The sequence below is a fragment of the Apodemus sylvaticus genome, chromosome 14, assembly GCF_947179515.1.
Source record: "Apodemus sylvaticus chromosome 14, mApoSyl1.1, whole genome shotgun sequence".
Lineage (NCBI taxonomy): Eukaryota > Metazoa > Chordata > Mammalia > Rodentia > Muridae > Apodemus > Apodemus sylvaticus.
Window position 1 is genome coordinate 57,429,055 of NC_067485.1, and position 19,522 is coordinate 57,448,576.

Sequence of the window (19,522 nt, forward strand, 5' to 3'; positions counted from 1 at the left end):
CCCCAACACTGAAAAAGAGCCAGGCAAGGGTTGTTTCCGCTTCCAGTGTAGAAAGCCTTCCTCCTGTTCTTCAGGTTTTTCAAAAGGAACCTCATGAATTCTTGGGAAGCAGTAAAAAAATTTTAGAAGTGTTGATATAAGGAATAGTTCCCTGACTAACAAGATCAAATGAACCTAAGACTTTAAAAGGTACTGAGTTCCACTCTGGCAAAGAGCAAAGCAGAACTAGGACACTATTTAAAGTTTATATTAGCAAAGAAAAAGAAGGAAAACGCCCTCTTGGTGAGAGTCTAAGATTACAGATAACATGCTACCCTGAGGGGAGTCTGGATGAACTCCCAACCTTTCAAAGGACTGAGGAAGTCTACTTCTGGGAATTATCCTACAGATACATTAACACAGAGACAGATGATAATGCTATAAAGACATGGGTTACAACATTTTCTACAATTGTAAAAGACTACAGGCAACAGCTGTAATGGGAAGTTAGTTAAACAAGTGATAGTTGATTCTCTCAAAGGAGATGTGTGGTTCAAGAAAAAATGAGGAAAAGCTTGTCTGACTGTCTTTGCTTCTTTCCCTGTAGCTGTGATAAAATACTCTGACAAAAGCAATTTAAGGGAGAAAGAATTTATTCTGGCTCGTGTTTCAAAGGTACAGTCCATCATGGTGGGGAAGTCAAGACTGCAGGAACTAGAATGCATGCGGGTGATCAGATCCTTTTTCCACTCACACAATTCATGATCTCAGGCAAGGAATGTGGTAGCCATCTACCGTGAGAGAACCTGCTCACCTCAATTAGTAGAACCAAGATAATTCTCACAGCCGTGCCTAGAAGCCTATCTCCCATATGACTCTAGACTGTCAAGTTGATAACACCAACCACCACAATCCTACCTTTTCTCATCCTGACACACAAATACATCATCTTTAAGATACAAATTCCACCCCTTGTCCCCAAAGGCTCATGATAGTGTTATAATATAAAATGCATTCTATTCCAAACCAAAGGTTCCTATAATGGTCCCAAAACTTTACAGATCAATTGTATCTTAACTGTAGGCCCCTATAAAATCAAAACCAAGTTATATACTTCCAACATATAATGGCCAGAGTAAATGTTCTCATTCTAAAATGGAAGAACTGGGGTGCCGGAAGGAACAATCACACCAAAGCAAAACCAAAGCCAAGCAGGAAAAACACCATATACTACATCATGTAGTCAACTGGTCTCCAAAAGGCTTGGGTAATCTCCTGGCTTCTGGCATTACTGACTGCAGGACTCATACATTCTATCGTGGGTAGGGTGTGTTCCATGGCTGCAACATTCCTTAGTAGAATTCCTTGGTCTCATTTGCTTTCTGAAACTGTGGAGCAATACTCCATGACCCATTAAACCTTACATTTTTCATGCCTGTGAAATAGGCAGTAGTATATAGGCAAGTAGTACATAGACAATTGTCCTGACCCGCAGGACAGTCAACAGGGTCCCTGGAACCACCTAGGGAAAGGTGAAAGACAAGAGACACGAGAAAACAGACAGCAAGTCTGTATTCTGATCAAGCTGTCAATCTTTATTTTTTACACAAGGCAATATAAAGGCAAGCAAGCAGGTGTGGGGAGGGGTGAAGGGGGGGAAAGTCATTGTATTCTGGGAACAATCTCAGGGCTAGCATCATTCCTCAGGAACAGTTTCTCAGAATTGTCTCTCAGAATCTCAGGGAAGATTTGGCAGGTGCAGTAGGAACTTGGCATCATATTTCGATCATGAGGAGGTGAGGTGGAAAAGAGTTGCTATGGTAACCTAACCACAGGTGAGCTTCGTTTGTTTGAGCCCACTTGGGTGAGCTCTGTATGTACTGACCATCTAGCTTACTTGGCTAATCTTTAAACTAGTACTTCTAAAAGCAGCCTAGAGAAAGCAGTCTAGAAATGGCTGAGAGGAGGGGGTTTTGAGCTCTCTGTGAGAATGACTCCTGGCAGATTATGCTCTAAGTTCTGCTGTCATGCCTCCTTGACCTACAGATGGATCAGCTACTGTGAGCTGACTTTGGAAAATACTTTCTTATGGAGATGCCTTCAGGAAGCAGAAAATCTCTTCATTTATGTACTTCTGTCAATTTTAGATTTAATCTGTGTAATGCCTCTAAAGAGTTCAATTTTATTACAAGGGTATACATATACCAGCAAACTGATTCAGGAGAGGGGTTAGCAGTGATTACGTGATACACAGATTACACACCGGAAGCGGTCTACAGTGAGTTATTGCTCAGTGAGTGAGCACCGCCCTCCGGAAGGAGGATCCTGTGTCTTGTGGCAGCACCATGGCTCAGCATCACTCAGACACTCACCTGGCCTGGCCCCATCACTCTGCTTCTAATATATTTAAATCTTCCATAAAACACAACTTGGACTCAAGGATTTTATTTGGAAAGAAACCATTGAAAATCTGTTTTCATAACGTTTTACCATCCCCCGCCCCCATGAGAAGAGAGACACCAAGTGGCCTTAAAGCACAGAAAACAATGATTAGATTAACTCAGACTCTGAGGGATGCTAGGGAATGTGTCGATAGAATCTGCACTTTTGACAAATAATGGGCTGCAGTGTCCTTATTTCCAGGTCGAGGCTCCCTCCACCCACAACCTGCCTTGGAAGTCTAATCCTTGAAGCAGAAGTTTACTAGTTCAACTCAGATTAAGGTAGGAATCAGCAAGTCTGACTAGTAGTCAGCTGAGCCCCACCACAGTCTAGTTCCTGTGGAGGAGACCCAAAAGCAAGGTAAGTAAATAAATGTAAAGGAACAGTGTAGAATGTTGTTGTTGTTGTTGTTGTAAAATTAAGCTTTCATTTTGCATTTCATTTTAAAATTTACTTCCTACTTAAAATATTTCTAGAGTTACATCAACTAAGACATCTATAGTGAGTTCAGTAGATTAACACTTTGCAGGCTGCAGAAAGGGCTTAATTTCTTCTTCTTTTTTTTCATTTTTAGTATTTTTTTTTTATTTCATGCTATAGATGTGTCCACCCAAAGCAAACTAAAAACTTAAAAACCAAAATCAAACATACTGTTCTTCTCCAGAGATAACTTTGGTGTACTGTTTTGTTTTGTCTTATTTGTGATGGTAGTGATGATGGTTTTCTGAGACTGGGTTATGTTATATGACACATGTAATATATGTCATCTCATGACATATATGACATCTCAGACTGGCTTCATATTCACTATGCATCTCCAGTTGTCATGGACTCCATAATTCTCCTGCTTCAGACTTTCAGATGCTAATACATGTGCTGCACTGCCATGGTCACCTGAGATGTCTGATGTCTGGATTTTGTTTTGTGTGTCAGGTTTTGTTTTGTTTTGTTTTGCTTGTTTAGTTTTAGTTTTATTTATGTATTTGCTGAATGCATGCATGTGAATGCACGTGTGTGCTTAGTGCTTGTAGAGGTCAACAGACGGCATCAGATCCCCTGGAACTAGAGGTATAGATGCTTGAACCACCATATAGCTGCTGGGAATAGAACCCAAGTCCTCTGCAAAGCAGTACATGCCCTTAACCATTAAACTGTCTCACCAGCCCCCCGAGAAGCCTGGTTCTGATTCCTATTTTCATATCTTCAGAAACACTGTACCCAAGACTGCAGCCACTCACCACAGGTGCTATGGAACACCTGAAATGAAACCAGCCTGTACTGTGAAGTTAAATAAAAGTGAAACACATACCAGATTTCAACAACTATTAAAAAAAAACTATGTGCAAATCACTGATTTTTTTTTATAGTAACCATGTGTTTGAATATTTGATATATGATTTGGTTAGCCTTAGTCACTATTCTATTGCTGTGAAGAAACACCATGACCAAGGCCGTTTATAAAAGAAAGCATCCACTGGGGGACTTACTTTCAGTGTCAGAGGGTTAGTTTGGAATCATCATGACAGACAGGTGTGGTGGCAGGCAGGCGGGCATGGTGCTGGAGTAGCAGCTAAAAGCTTGCATGCTGATTCATAGCCAAGGAGGAGGAGGGAGAGATAGGGAGGCTAGCATGAGCTTTAGAAACCTCTGTGACACACTTCCTCTGACAAGGCAACACCTCCCTAATCCTTCTGAAACAGGTTCACAACTGGATACCAAGCATTCAAACATCCCTTGTCCGGGAAAGCGTCTATGAACCGTGAAGAGAATTGCTCTTTCCTACAGCTGAGTTTTTAGAGTTTCTACACAGGCATGCATAGTGTATATGCTATTTTTAAAAACAAGTTTATTTATTATTTGACAATTACACACAAATATATGTATTCTTGTCCTGTTTGTCCCCCATTGCTCTCTCATTCTTTCCACTCCCTCTGAACATCCTATTCTTTCTAATATGTTTCCCTCTTATTTTTGAGTTTTTCTTTTTAGTATCAACAAGATAATTTTTAAAACATTTTGCATATGATTACATATTGTGCCATTGTATATATATATGCATGTTTTCATGTATATGGGATATATGCATGATAGGGTACACTCACACATGTGAGTACATGCATGTAGAGAATGGAACTTGATATCAGGTGTCTTCTCGCCTGTTCACCTTACATATTGAGGCTGAGTCCATCTCTTGAACTTAGAGCTTTATGGTTCAGTTGGTCTAACTAGCTAGCTTGCCCCAGGGACCCCTGACTCTGTCTACCCCTGTCTCTGTGGGCCACAATAGTTGTTTGGCATTTACTTGGCTTTTAATGGGCTCTGCATATCTAAACTCCCAATAGTCATTCTTGCACAACAAGTTATTTACTCACTGTGCCATCTACTCAGGCCCCCACCTAAGTTTAGTAAGGAGTAATTATGTAAGCATGGGTATGACATATTAGTAATTTACCAATGGCCACACTACTGAAGAAAACAGTACCCCCAACACCCCAGTAACCATTCGATGCCAATAGCTCCTTGGGACAAGACACAGCCATCCGTAATGGCATGTTGATGGGCCCCATCTTGCAGAGGTCTTGGACATGTATCCATAACATCTGTACATTCATGAGTATAACAGCCACATCATGTCTTAAACACTGAATTTCATAGCAGTCTTCCCACCCTCTGGCTCTTAAATTCTTCCTGTTCTTTTTTCCAGGGTGTTTCTTGAGCCTGGAGGAAATGTCTCCTATTCAGGGCTGAGCAATCTACACTCACTTATTCTCAGCACTTTGGCCAGTTGTGAGTCCCTACATTCACTACTGCCTGCTGCAGAAGGCAGCTTCTCCAGCCAAGGCTCCAAGCATCGGCTATCTCTGGGCTCACACACACCGCAACAATTTCCTTCTTGCTTCTACATGCCCCCACCTCAGGAGCTGTTCATCTAGCAAAACTTAACTAAAATTATTCTTCTTGAGTTTGCAAATCTCTTCCATATTTAATGTTTAAAGCACTGTTTTCTTAGTTCTCTGCAGTGATTCCAAGCTTTTCTTTTCTTGCCCAATTTCCTTGGCTAGGACTTCAGGGGTCACAGTCTATAGAAGAGCTAAGAGCAGACATCCTGGTCTTAGTCTAGTTTAAGGAAGACATTCAGTATTTCTGTGCCAAATGCTAGCTGTGCTTGGGGCTCATCACACACGGCATCTATCAGATTATATTCCCGCTCGTCAGCTGACTGAGAGTTTTCATAATGAGTAGGTGGATGGATGCATAATTCATCTCTCTGTTTTACTCTGACTTCAAAATGTAAAATGTCATATTTCTAGAATAAATGCCATTTATGTACAATGTGATAACAGCATAGACTTTATCAGTTAAATATCCATAATTATCAAGTTTGAAATATAAAGTGCTCTAAATCTGAAACTTTTAGAAAGACATGAAGTATTTTAAAGGCTTGTTTTGAGTTTGGGAGCCATCGAGATGGCTCAGCAGATAAAGGCTTGTCCCGAGCTTGATCACTCAGATTCAATGTCTGAAACCCACGTGGTAGAACAAGTTCCTATGCTTTCCACAGGCACGCCATTTATACATGCATGTATTCTCTCTCTCTCTCTTTCTCTCTCTCTCTCTCTCAATGTTAAAAAAATAAGTGTTATATTTTATGGTATCAGATACATGAATATTATTGCACCATATCCAAGAAGAGATTAAGCTGAGGAATATGTGCTCTAATACTTAAAACTTGATAAGCATATTTTCATGTGATCAAGATTAATATTCCCAGAGATCTAGGAAAAGAAGGGGCAACATCTTAACCTGAAACGTTAACCTGAATGTAAAAGGCACAAAGGGCATAGCCCTCTCCATAGAGCAAGCCTCGCCCCCACCCCATCCCTGAGACTACAGATGAGAGTAGATGCAGGCCTACCCCATGCTTTCTGTGGACAACTAGAGAGCTGCAGGCCTAGAGAGTGAACTGGGTATCAACACTGCCTTGGAAGAAACCAAACTGCTTCTGTGCTGTACCTGGGAAGCATCATTATGTAGCCAAGTCAAGCGAATCTCCAAGTAACAGAATTTCAAAAGGTCACCAAAACCAAATTCCAACTTAAAATTCACTCGAAAATGTAGTTTCATATACAAGGACTTCACAAATGCAATGAAATTTAACATACCTATAAATAAACCTTTTTAAAGTCCCGAATGAAGAAAATTGTTTTGCTTTTCTTTCTGTGTTAAAGAATAAACAAAGTTAAGCTAGATAATAAATAAGCTATCCTTGGGTAGAAAGACTCAATATCCTAGAGATATCAGATTCCCCCAATCCAGAACAGCCTGAGATAACTGCAGACATAACTAAGGCCATGTTAATCTTAACCTAACCCCCACAGGTACCCACTGGACTCCATCCCACAGTCATGGCACCACAGGCATCTGTGGAAAGGAGAAAAAGGAGACCACCAACCCCCACTGGCAACTCTGTGAGTCCGGATACAGAGGCCTGGAGTTATTCTGCACCACCAGCTGTTACAGACAAGAATGTACCCTGCAGTGGACCTGTGTGGCCTGTCGTGGCCAGTCCTGTCAGCCTGGGCTGAAGCAGAAGATCCAGTCCATACTGCAATCAAGATAAAGGTCTAAGGTACAGGTCTGGCACCTTTAATTCCCCTGCCAGCTCCTCCCTGAAGCTGTGTGTCATGACATGCTTTAGCATGTATTGTTTTTAATGTCTCTTGATAATAACATAATATATTACTAAAAGTATTACAAGAGGCCAGAAAGATGGCTCAGCAGGTAAAGGTATCTGCCACCAAGCCTAACAACCTGTTTGACTTTCCAGCCCCACATACTGGAAGAAGAAAACCAGCTCCCCTAAGTTGTCCTCTGACTTCCACACACATAAGAACATGTCTAAAAACGGCTCGCTATAGACCTTAACATGCTGATCTTTAAAACTGTATGGAAGGACAAAAGGGGCAAAATTAGTCAGGATCTCGTGACAGACAAGATTGTGCAGTGAGAGGGTTAGTTTAGACTGTAAGTTTGATGGGTTTTAGAATGGCCGTGGGAATAGACTTCTGAGTGCCTCTGTTGGGGGAGCTCATGGAAGTAAAGAAACCTTCCCTAACTGTGGGCAGCTCCACTTCATAAGCTGGAATCCTGAGCTGAATGAAAAGGAGCAAGGAAACGGAGTATCAGCACCCACCTCCTGGCTTCCTGACTGCGGATGCAATGTGACCCGCTCGCTAGCTCAAGCTCCTGCCCTCCGTGATGTCTCTGCCGTGAGGAGGCTGAGAACTGAAGTAACCCTCCCTCCCTTAAGTGGCTTTTATTATATATCTTACCATGATAAGAACAGCAACTGAAACGAAATCAATACGAAACCTGACTCCATTTTAAAAATCGGACAGCTGAGAGCTTTTAAAGCCTCACCTCTTCCTCTTGTACGCTACGTTTGTGGCGCTGGTGGACTCTACATTCTTCTCAGTGCATGTTAGTTTTCCATCACTGGGACAAAACCTGAAGATAATGTAAGGGGGAGACTGTTGTGACTCACAGCTGTGGCAGGCTCAGCCATTGCTCCCTTGGCTTTGCAGTCTGGTGTGCAGCACAGCACAGCACAGCACAGCACAGCACAGCACAGCACAGCACAGCACAGAATGGCAGAAGCATGTGGTGAAGGACCTACCCACTGCACAGGGGAAGTAAGACAGTAAGGCAACAGGGGAGCCAGGTACTAACACCACCTAGTATATCTTCAATGAGCTAACCTCCTTCCCCTGGGCCCCACCTATTGTTTCCACAGTCTCTTAGTATGGTTAAGGATGGGACTGAGCCTTCAGCATCCTGGCTTTGGGGGATACTCAAGACCCAAATTATAACAGCCTGCTAGTCCCACCTCTTGGCCACAGTAAAGACCCAGCCAGTGTCCTGCCTGGAAGGCCTGGCCTGCCATTTCCAATGGCCTCAGTTATGTAATAGACTCTTGTATGCCTTCTTGATGTCTGTGTCTGTGTGTGTGTGTGTGTGTGTGTGTGTGTGTGTGTGTGTGTGTCACAGCCATCCTGACAAAGAACCATTCTTCTTTGGAGAAATAGTTTATTAAACAGGAGACCCATAACAGGCACCTTCCTATTCATCAGAACTCTCAAGTTGGAATTGATGATAGCCTCTGACGTCAATGTTTTTATTGTACTGATGGGAACTATGGCCCCTAGAGTTGTGATACAGAACAAGACTAGATAAAGTGGACCTCTGTATGCTAATCAGGAGTTTGGATTCATCTCAGAATAATAATGGGGGTGGGCTTAAACAGGGAATAAGCTTGACCCAATGGTAGCATTTCAAAGATCCTCTGTTATGAACGTAACTGTGATTTTCCTGTCTCCAATTTACATACTCAAGGTCTAACCCAGGATGACTGTTAAGGAGGTAAAGTTAAATGAAGTCATATGGTAGAGTACTAATTCAGTTAGACTGATGTCCTCTGAAAAGAAAAGTCATCAGAGAACTTCGTTATCTTCTTGCCCACATGTGGTGAGTGGAATGAAAATGGCCCCCACAGGCTCATAGGGAGGGACACTATTAGGAGCTGCGGCCTTGTTGGATGGGTGTGGCCTTGCTGGAGTGGGTGTGGCCTTGTTGGAGTGGGTATGGCCTTGTTGGAGTGGGTGTGGGCTTCTTGAAGAAAGTATGCCACAGGAGGTGGGTTTCAAGGTTTTAGAGCTCAAGCCAGGCTCAGTGACTCTCTCTCTTCCTGCTGCCCGCTGCTCCAGATGTAGATTTCAACAGCACCATGTCTGTCTGCATGCCAACACGCTTCCAGCCATGATGATAATGAACTAAACCTCTGAACTGTAAGCTAGTCCCAGTTAAATGTGTTCCTTTATAAGAGTTTCTGTGGTCGCGGTGTCTCTTCACAGAAATAGAAACTCAAACTGAGACAGATACTAAGTTAGTCTTGGAAGAAAAAAGTGAGACTGCCCATGATCAGGTCTGATTGTTTGGAATCCAGCTTTGATCTCCAGCATCCACACTTTGTGTAAGCTCCAGTCTTTACATTAAGTTATGACATTGAGCAGATTCTGACTACTGCATGTTAAAGCAAAGGGAGTTTCGAGTATCTGTAAGGAGAGAAACTAAAACCCAGGGGCTGGAAGGCAGGGAGGTGATATATCCAGTAACGCTGTGCAAGCAAGCCTGACAATTTGAGTCAATCCCTGAAACCAACATAAAAAAGTCAGATGTGGTAGCTTGCACCTCTCTCTAATCCCAGTGCCCCCACTACAAGGAGGGAGTCAGGGCAGGAGGACTGTCTTGCAGCTTGTTGGCCAGACAGTGTGGGATATGAAACATGGAAGCACAATCAGGAGATACCTGACCCAATCAACTCCTGAAAGGTGTCCTCTGACAGCGCATGCATGGGCACATAGACACACAGATACAAGCAAGCAAACAGAATAAAAACAAATAAATAAAAAGGGAAAGGGCATGTCTGCTCCTATATACGGTGGAGTAGAAAGTTTATTATAAATATATGGGAGAGCATAGCCAGAGACAGGCACACCTGGAAGAGTCCAGTATGGTCACGATCCTGAGCTATGTGTGGAAGGGAGAGGGAAAGAGAGGAGAGCCAGATGCAGCGGCTAGGAAGCCAGAGGTACAAAACGGGTGAGTGGGTGAGTGGGTGAGTGGGTTACTAAAATGTCTGGATTATATAGGGACGACCCTCTGGGGAAAGGACAGCCAGTTCCTTGGCTGGAACGTTTAGCATAGGGGGCAAGGTGTGCCAGCCATACCCAGTAACAGAGAGTGAGGGATGCCGGGAGTGCTGGGAGAACGTGGTAGCCGTTTGTCCTGGGGTTGAAACAACGCAAACAAATAAATGAGTTTTAAAAGAGGCTGGATGGGGCAATGGTAGAGATAGGTTGGTGTCTCAAAACAAACAAACAAACAAACCACCCCAGCTAAGTAAGGGTCTAGACAAAGTGAACTATACGCTTGACTGACAAGTTATGCTGGGGAGGTGCGAACGCTCCATACACTTGGCTTAGATTCTAACTCAGGTGGTGCTGTCTCTCTTCCCCATTGGCTAACGTCTAACCTCAGTCTTATTCAGTTGGCTAGTCTGAGAAGTACTGACACACAGGAAATGAAGGGGAAAAGGTTACTCTTCCAAGGGGAAAATGGTCACTGCTCCAGGCCATCAAATTCCCAAAATGTATGTCAAATGTTTAAGCAAAAAGAAAATAAAAACTCTTACAAGGTGGGGAATATCTAAAGATTTCAGTTCTTAGATACAAGGTTTTGAGTATTTGATAGAAAAGACTCACATTTGATAATTCTTACAAGCTTTTAACCTCTTATGGGCCCATCCAAAAACCAGTCAGCGAGACCCTACCATCTGTAGCATCCACAACCTTTTAAGACAGCGCCACCTGCTGGACTCATCGAACAGGGCTTCTTACATTGGGACCATATAACAGTCAATAATTGCTCAAAAATCACTGGACACACATGAGAAAAATATTAGTTGAACAAGCATCTTGAAAGCTCCGTGGAGCTATCTGAGAGCCAAATCTCAGTTGTACCTCTGCCTTGTTTTCAGAGAGCATCAACCCTCTCTCGGATTCCGGCAGATTTCCGAAAGAGCAGCCTAGCACAGAAAATAGGGGTAACTGCTTTTTAGAGATTAAATATCCCCAATACAGCTTTGTCTTGGGCATATTGGATAGTTTTATAACAGGGATACCATATACCAAACCCTTCAGCTGCCTTCTCAGCTGGCCAGCTTTCTCTGCCCAGAAACAAGTCCCCCTCACGAGGGCTGCAGCAGACACAGACCACTGGGAGACCGGGAGAAGTCTCCTAAATTAGGAACCCCAGCCCTTTGATACGTGTCTGGTATGACTCTAGTTTCATCCACTCAACTCTAGCATGCTTTTATGATTCACATAATCGCAGAACTTGCGTTTCTGTTAGTATGACAGGCATTATGATTCTTTTTTTTTTTTCTGAATTTTGGTTAGTATACAAATAATGAGCTTCAATGTGACATTTTCATGTATATGAAAATGTGTCATGCATCGGTTTAGTTTGCCCTATTGTTCTTTCACGTCTGACTTCCTACCTGCCGAATAGTCCCTCCTGCCCTCGGGGCACGTGTTCCATTGTGCTAACCTGTTCACTCCATGGTAAAGTGTCCTCCCTTCCAGCCGCCTTTATACTTTCCCAGGCCCTCTCGGTTGCTCACTCTTTCTTGCTCTCAGTCTTGCTCCTACACACACACACACACACACACACACACGTGCACATGCGCGCACACGCGCACACACACACACACACACACATACACACAAACCTTAACTCTAGACACGCCATGAGAGAAAACACGTATTTTATCTTGCACGTCCGACTTGTTCTCCAGCCCCACACAGGTCCCCCAGATATCATAACTTCATTCCTCTAAGCTGAATAATAGAAGCACCAAACTGGGCCGCTCCGTGGGCAGATTGCCTCTCGTGTAGTATAGCCACTTAGGAACCTTTCTGCTATTATTTAAGTGGATGGATTCGTATGCCTTTAGTTACTATCTTAGAGCCTTCTTCTGTCTTTGGATTCTGAGGGTTGGTAGGAAGCTTAGTCGCTTCTAGAGTTGTTTAATGCGCCTGCTTACTTATTTTACTGGCGTAGGAATGTGGTATTCTTTCAACTTTGTCTTCAGTGTTTTTTCACTGAGATACTTTTTCATCTCTTGGCTTTTCTTTTAGTTGTTTTGTTTTTGGTTCATTAAAAATTTCATTTCCAACATTTTCACCCCAAATCTCAATTTCCTCACAAAAAAATCTCTACTGTAATGCTGGCATTTTCTCCCACATGGACTTTTCCCACCCATTTTTCTGACTCTCTGTGTTCCTGACTTCTCTTTCCAGGGGATTCATCACTGATAATTTTCACTGATGAACTTTGGAAATCTTCGCAAGGCATTACAAGGGTTGCAACCAGACAAGACTTAGAGTGGACTGTGAGAGAAGTCTAGGGCATGTCTGTAGAGGGAGGGCTTTTCTAGATCCAGTTAACTGCGGTGGGACGAAGCACCCTAAGCATGCGCAGGACCATTCCCTGGGCTGGGGTCCGACCCAAAGTAGAAAGATGAGCACCAGTGGATCTGTCTTTCCACCTGACTGCGGGCATAATAAACCCACAAATGGAAAGCACCATGGACATTTTAACACCTTAGTATTTTAAAACCAACCAGGTAACACAACCGTTAGATGCAGAATCTACAGCCCTAAACTCACCAGCTATTCTATGTCAGGATTCTGCAGAGGCCACCATTGATTCTAGTTGCCCCCAGCCCTTACATGGTGCCCACCCATGCTCCTCTCCCCAACGCCTGGCCGAACTCCCCCCTCTCGTCCCCTCCTCTTCCTCCTGGGACATGGAAATCCCACCTTTTTGCTTTCACCCAGTGACGGGCTTCTGCCATCTTTATTTACACAATCAAGAGCCAATTAAGGAAATGTCACCTCCACCTCCACATCCTCAATATCTTCTGGTGCTCTCTGAACTTTTCATTTTTAAAGCAAAACAGATTTCAGCTGCACAGGGTTTAAACAGACTGTAGATATTGTAACTGCATTTAAGGCCCAAAGTATTTCCTCTTGAATCCACATATTTTATTAATTTATGAATAAAATTTATTCCGGGATGATGCTGCACATACTTAATCATAGTCAAATCTTCCTTCATCTAGAAGATTAAATACAGCTAATATGGATTAGAAATGGGAACCACAAAAGACTTTAAACAATGAAATTTTTACACTCAGTATCACCTAACACAACTTCCATCCCACAGCCACAAGGCCTCTGGAGCACTGCCTTTTCCAGAGCTATGAATATAAAAACAAAATAACTCCAGCTTTCACATGGTTTTATTAAACATGTAGACTCGCTTTGTCTCTGGCAGTCCAATGGTGCTAAAATATATGTAACACATTATAATTATATACGGAAAACTAAAATAAAGACACCATTTTTTATTGTTGTCACAGCAAATGTAGGCTGCTTATATAACTGAAAATATGAAGCATGCATTAGTGATATATTATAGAACTGGCTCATAAAATATACATATATCTCAAGAATTTCACCCGTGTGCAAGTGCATTTAAATCTTCATTGTAGGATACTGTAATAGACGAAGATGGCTCAGTATGCAAGGACGCCTGCTGTGCAGGTGAATGGCCTGACTCTGCATCCTCGGCATCCAGGTAAAAGCTGCCAGGGCTGTTTCCCCTTGCAGCCTCATTGTGTGGAGCAGACAGGTGAACTCTAGACGTCAAAACAGCAAGCTTCACATGCAGTGAGCAATCCTGTCTCAAAGGTAAGGTAGTGGGAGACGCCCAGTGTCCTCCTGTGGCCTCCATATGCCACATGAAGCACATCTCCTCCCCCAGTAAAACAAATCATAAAAGCATATCTCAAGAACTTGTGCTGAAATTTGAAGACATTTTCTAACGTCTCTTTTTACAGATTTCTTTCTTTTTAATTTTATGTGTATTTGCCTGCATGTATGTAAGTGCACGACATGCATGTCCAGTGCCCTTAGAAGCCAGAAGAGGCCATTGGATGTGGAGTACAGATGACTGCGAGTGGCCATGTGGGTGATGGGAACTAAATCCACAGAGCAGAAAGGATTCTTAACGGCCGTCTCTCCAGCCGCTAACTTCTCTCTTGTAAATCAGAATATTTTTAAAAGAAGAATTTGGGCCTAAAATGCTTAATTCCTTATCTTTGCCAAGACAAGCATTTTGAAAACTTGGAAGAAAACATCCACTTCTTGGTTGTTTTAAGTGTCTCAATGTACACAGTCATTTGTACCATTCATCATGCATGGTATACATACATGGCACATATACATGTCATTTGTACACATTCATACATGGCACACATTCAACCTTGAATCCCCATGGGCAGAACCCTCTGAGGAAAACCACAGGCTGGAAGTCAAAGCTTGGCTATGCTGGCTTTCTAAAGGAGGGCGTGTTCTCTGCTTTCCAGATAGATGGGCATGGCTCCAGCTGGTTGGGTGCACAGAAATCCATTCGAACAAGCTGGTAGTGAGAGAGCACTGGAGTCCCCTTACAATGAGTCAAAGTCCCTAAGCAATACATACTCCGGTACAGGGGCCAGGGGCTGGGGTCAGCAGAGCAAAGAGGTAGGAGCCACTGCTACAAATGAGAACAAAGTAGGGGGGGGGAGGCCAGCAGCTTGAATACAAGGGGTGAACACTATAGGTCTGATCAGAAGTAAACTGCAGGAAGCCCAATCTTTTGGGGGAGACAGGTGTTGGAGAGATGTACTGAAGCTCACAACCGAGAAGGTCAGAAAGCGATGTGGATGTATGCTGAGCCTACCTGCCTGGGACGGGATCTCTCCTGCCAGTGCTGCAACTCACAGTAAACACAAACGAAACTCTACACTGAATGTATCCATTGTCAGCCCCTCCCCAACCCTCAAAGTACGTCTGTGCTCTGCTCAGCAGGAATCAGTACCACGAGACCGAGTCACCAAGGTCTGCAGCTCAGGCCTCAAGCTGCTGTATACAGGAAGAGAAGACCTGGTACTTGAGTTGAGAATTCCAGCCAAACTGGAAGGCTTTTGGCAAAAGTGTAGAAATGAAAAAGAAAACAAGAAACAAACAAACAAAAAAAACCCTCAATTAAAATATACTTTAATAGATTTTAAGTCATATGTAAAAAATGAATACATTATAATATAGGTCAGAAGTAAATGGAGAGATAAAAGGAGAGCGTCAGAAGGGAAGCAAACAACAAGGTTTAACAGATGTGGCTGGATGCTGAGAATAACGGCAAATGGAGCCAGGGCAATATTTGGAAGTAAAGTCCATAAGGAAATGAGTCCTGCCCAAGCAAAGGCACCTGGGAGCCACTGTGCTCCTCGGAAGACCGGTATTAGTCAGCGTTCCTTAGGGGTGATTAATGGTTAAGAAGGTCGCACTGGCATGCTACTGAAATAATAAGAGAACGAATGGAACCTGTTTAGACTGAAACAGAGTTGGCAAGCCAGTCAGCTATAGACTCGAAACCCTTTGCCATGAGTCCAAACTCATAAAGGACCTCGGCAGGCTCATTATACTTTCCAGTCTACTTTCAATATCTTTATAATTATCTACATACAGTTTAATGTGATCACTGCTGAGCCTGCTTCCCCGCGAGGCATCGGCCAGCTCTGAGGCCTACTTTTATGGTCAGTTTTAAGAGAGCAGACTAGAAGGAACATGCCTTTATGCTCAGCCCAGCAGAATAAACACATCCAAGTTTGATGAGATCCGAAGATGCATTCCTCTGAGCCCAGATCCAGCAACTGTCTCCGGAGAAGGTTCCTGATCAGATCTTACCAAGTGACACAGGGAAAGTGTTGGCGGCAGAGGACACAATGCTCATCACATCGCTTCGTAGGAGGAAACAGCAGGCACCACGCTAAGTCCTCAGTGCTGCACACTGCAAACTAAAGCCAGAGCAAACAACAACCTAGAGCTTCATTGATTTGGACTTGACAAACTCCGGGTATGGCACAGGGTGAGCATCACTAATCCAAAACTCTGGCAGCAGAGCGCTTCGGGTTTCAGGTACTTGATGGGGATGACTACAGAGATCTTACCCACTGAGCACCCCTAATCCAAAAATCAAAACTACAAGTGCTCTGCAGTGAAAAGCTTTCAGAGCACTGCTAAGATGTTCAACCTGTTGACAATACACATCCGTCCCTGTACATACGGAACATCAAGTTACAAGTGATACTTTTGCTGTTTTGTTTTTGAAACTGGGTCTCAGTGGGACTGTAGGATTAGGTATCACTCCCAACTCTCAAGTATGCATTTTAATTTCTTTTAGAGGTACGTGTGTGGGTATGTCTGTGCCTGAGCGTGTGGGTGCACAACCCTGTGTGCAGGCCTGGTCAATGTCACTGTCTTCTTCTCCCACTCTCCCTAGTCCCTTCAGATCAGAGGTCACTGGACCTGGAGCTCTTAAGCTAGACCGGCTGGCTGGCAGCCAGACTCCAGAATCTGCCTGTCTTTGCTCCTCCAAGGCTGTGGCACCTTTGTGGACTGGGGATTCTCAAACAAGAAATAGCAACTACAAAAGGCTTTAAGACAACGAGAAACAATGAGACATTTACATTCAATATCGCTTACACAACTTCCATCCTACAACCACGAGGCCTCTAAAGCACTGCCTTTTTCCAGAGCTATCAAAGATTAAAGTTTCTGTTGTAGAAGGAAAATGTTTTAACGTACATTCTCATATAATAAACATTTAAAAAAAAATCACCTTTAGAGCCAGTGAGTAAGTAAAGGTGGGTGGATATACCATAGAGCAGTAACATCACATTTAAAAGGCAAAGTGTAATAACTGGGGGATTTTATGTCTCTTGAGTCAGATACTGCAGATCAAGGATGTTCTTTGCAGCAGACACTTTCGAGGAGCTATTCCATGGGAATCCCTAAGGTCACTATCATGTTTGTGTCTTCTGCAATCTATCTGCAAATAACTGGATTCAGATGGAGACCAAAATAAGCCTCCTAAACATTTCCAAATAAACAGCACAATGCCATACCAAGGTGAAAATGATTTCTGGTTGTTTTATCCTCTTCCGAGTACGTATTACTAAGAAGCCCTTGTTAACAGGAGTTCACATGAAATCCAATGGTCCCCATACTTCCTGCTGAGGGTCGTCTCTTCAACAAAACATGAAGGAAAACGAGTCATGCAAAACCGAAGGCCAAACTCCATCTAAGTGAGTGATGGGGCCTATGCCATTCAGTTTGCTAAGACTAGTTGCTTGGAGCTAATAACCAACTGCAAACACTAACCATGCCTTGGCACAAAGTTGTTACCATGGAAAATACCACCTTGCAGTTAGCAGTCTTTCAAGACTGTCTTAGTTATGTCTATTGCTCTGCTAAACACCACGACCAAAGTCAACATTGGGAGGAAAGGTTTATTCATTTTTTACAACAGGTGAGGAAGTCAGGGCAGGAACTTGTGCAGGAACCTGAAGGCGGGACAGAAGCCAAGCGACTGCTGCTTACTGGCATGCGTGTGTCTTGTTAAACTTGCTTTCTTATACATCCAGGACAACTGGCCCAGGGTGGCACTGCCCAGCACACTGGGCCATTCCACATCAACAGTTAAGAAAATGTCCAACAGACCTGTCTATAGGCCAATCTTATAGAGGTATTTTCTCAATGAAAATTCCCTCTTCCCAGATATGTCTAGGTTCTAATCAACTTGGAAAACAAAAACAAAACAACAAAAAAAAGGAAACAAACAAGCAAAAACCAAACAAGCCAGCACAACAGCCTTGCTCAGCCTTGAGCAGCAATGCAGATCTCCTGGTCTCTAACAGTCTCCTGCTCTCCTGACTCCTCTCCTTTCCTGGAGGAATCCCCACTCCCTCTCTAGCCACCCTAGTGAGACAATCATGTCAGACAGAACTGCTATCTAAAACATTCTGAGCGATCTCTTACCAGTTAGCAGAGGATGGACAGTAACAGCTACTCACCACCCCATGCCAAGCTCTGGGAAACAGAGAGCTCATAGTGGGGCTGCTGTACCTTCCGGTGGCCTTGGTGCAGATGTCTCTGCTCTTCTTCTTCAGACATGCAAATACAGCCTTCCTCTATTGCCACTCGGGCAGGCTAGGAGTTCTTTAAGGCTATGAGGTCTTAGGAACATAGGATGACTAGAGAAATCTAGTCCTGCCCTCTTCTGCCTATAGTGTAGTGAAAGGAAAGGTGCGCTGTAACCGAGGGCAGGACTCTTAGTTATCCCAGCTGTCCTTACCTCCCCTTCTCCCACGCAGCTGAGACCTCCGGCTGTGAAGGACAGGTGCACTGGTTTCCCAGAATGCCTGAAGCCACTTCTCAATTCCAAGACTGGCTAATGATCAAACTTCCTAAGGGCAGGCAATAATCTCAGGATTTATTCTACTGGGCTATATATAGAACCTTGGAAGTGCAGAGCTCAAATGAATTTGATCTGTACCAACATTATCTTCAAATACTCATTAAAGCTATGACAGGTGAAAACTATACAAGGAGAGCCTAGTGACTCCTAGGGAAAGGCCTGAGTGTCCTTATCCGTGTAGTTTTAATTCAGTAAGACCATTGCCAAGTTACTCATACATTCTTATAGTTAAAAAAAAAAATGGCGGTGGGCTCTGGGGACTGCTCTGTCAGCTGAGGAGGAACTTGGACCTGAGTCTGATCCCAGCACTCCCACAGAAGCCAGAGATGGCAACGTACACCTGTAATCCCAGTACTGAGGAGACCCATTGGCCTTGCTGTTCCAGTCTAACAAATCAAATGGGTGTACCAAGTTAAATGGTGACCTCTACACCTACACACACACACACACACACACACACACACACAGCTGTGATACACTAGTCTAATTCAGTTAAATACCATTTAAGACTATTTACTATGGGGCTGGGCTGTAACTCAATGGTAGAATGGCAGTCTAAATGGAATGTATAGGGTCCTGGGCATCAATTAATCCTGGTATCAAAAAGAAAACACACAAACAGTAACAGCAGCAACACCCCCGCCCCCAAGAACAAAACACCTACTTTGCTATAACAGGAATGCTATAGCAAAAAAGAAGTTAATTAAACCTTTAAAATTGCATATTAAAAAAATTTATCCAGGTATGGTGACTCATACCTGTAATTCTAGCACTTGGGGGACTGGGGCAGGGAATCAGGAGTTCCAACTCTTTTTGCTCCATAGTGAGTCCATGGCCACCCAGAGCGACACTGACTATCTCAGAAACAGAATTTCATACATTTAGATTCATCACATACCCACATCTCAATGACAAATTATCAGTGTTAAGGTAAGAGACAATAGGCTGTAAGTTTTAAAAAAATATATTAACATATTCAGGCACCTTATGTGCTTAAGTTACTCTAACTTTAAAAAACACAGAAGTAAATTTCTGATCAAACACCTGTGACTAGGGAAAAAGAATCATTTCAACTAGAAACTCAAAATAGTTGCTTTTAAAATTAACATCAAGCTCT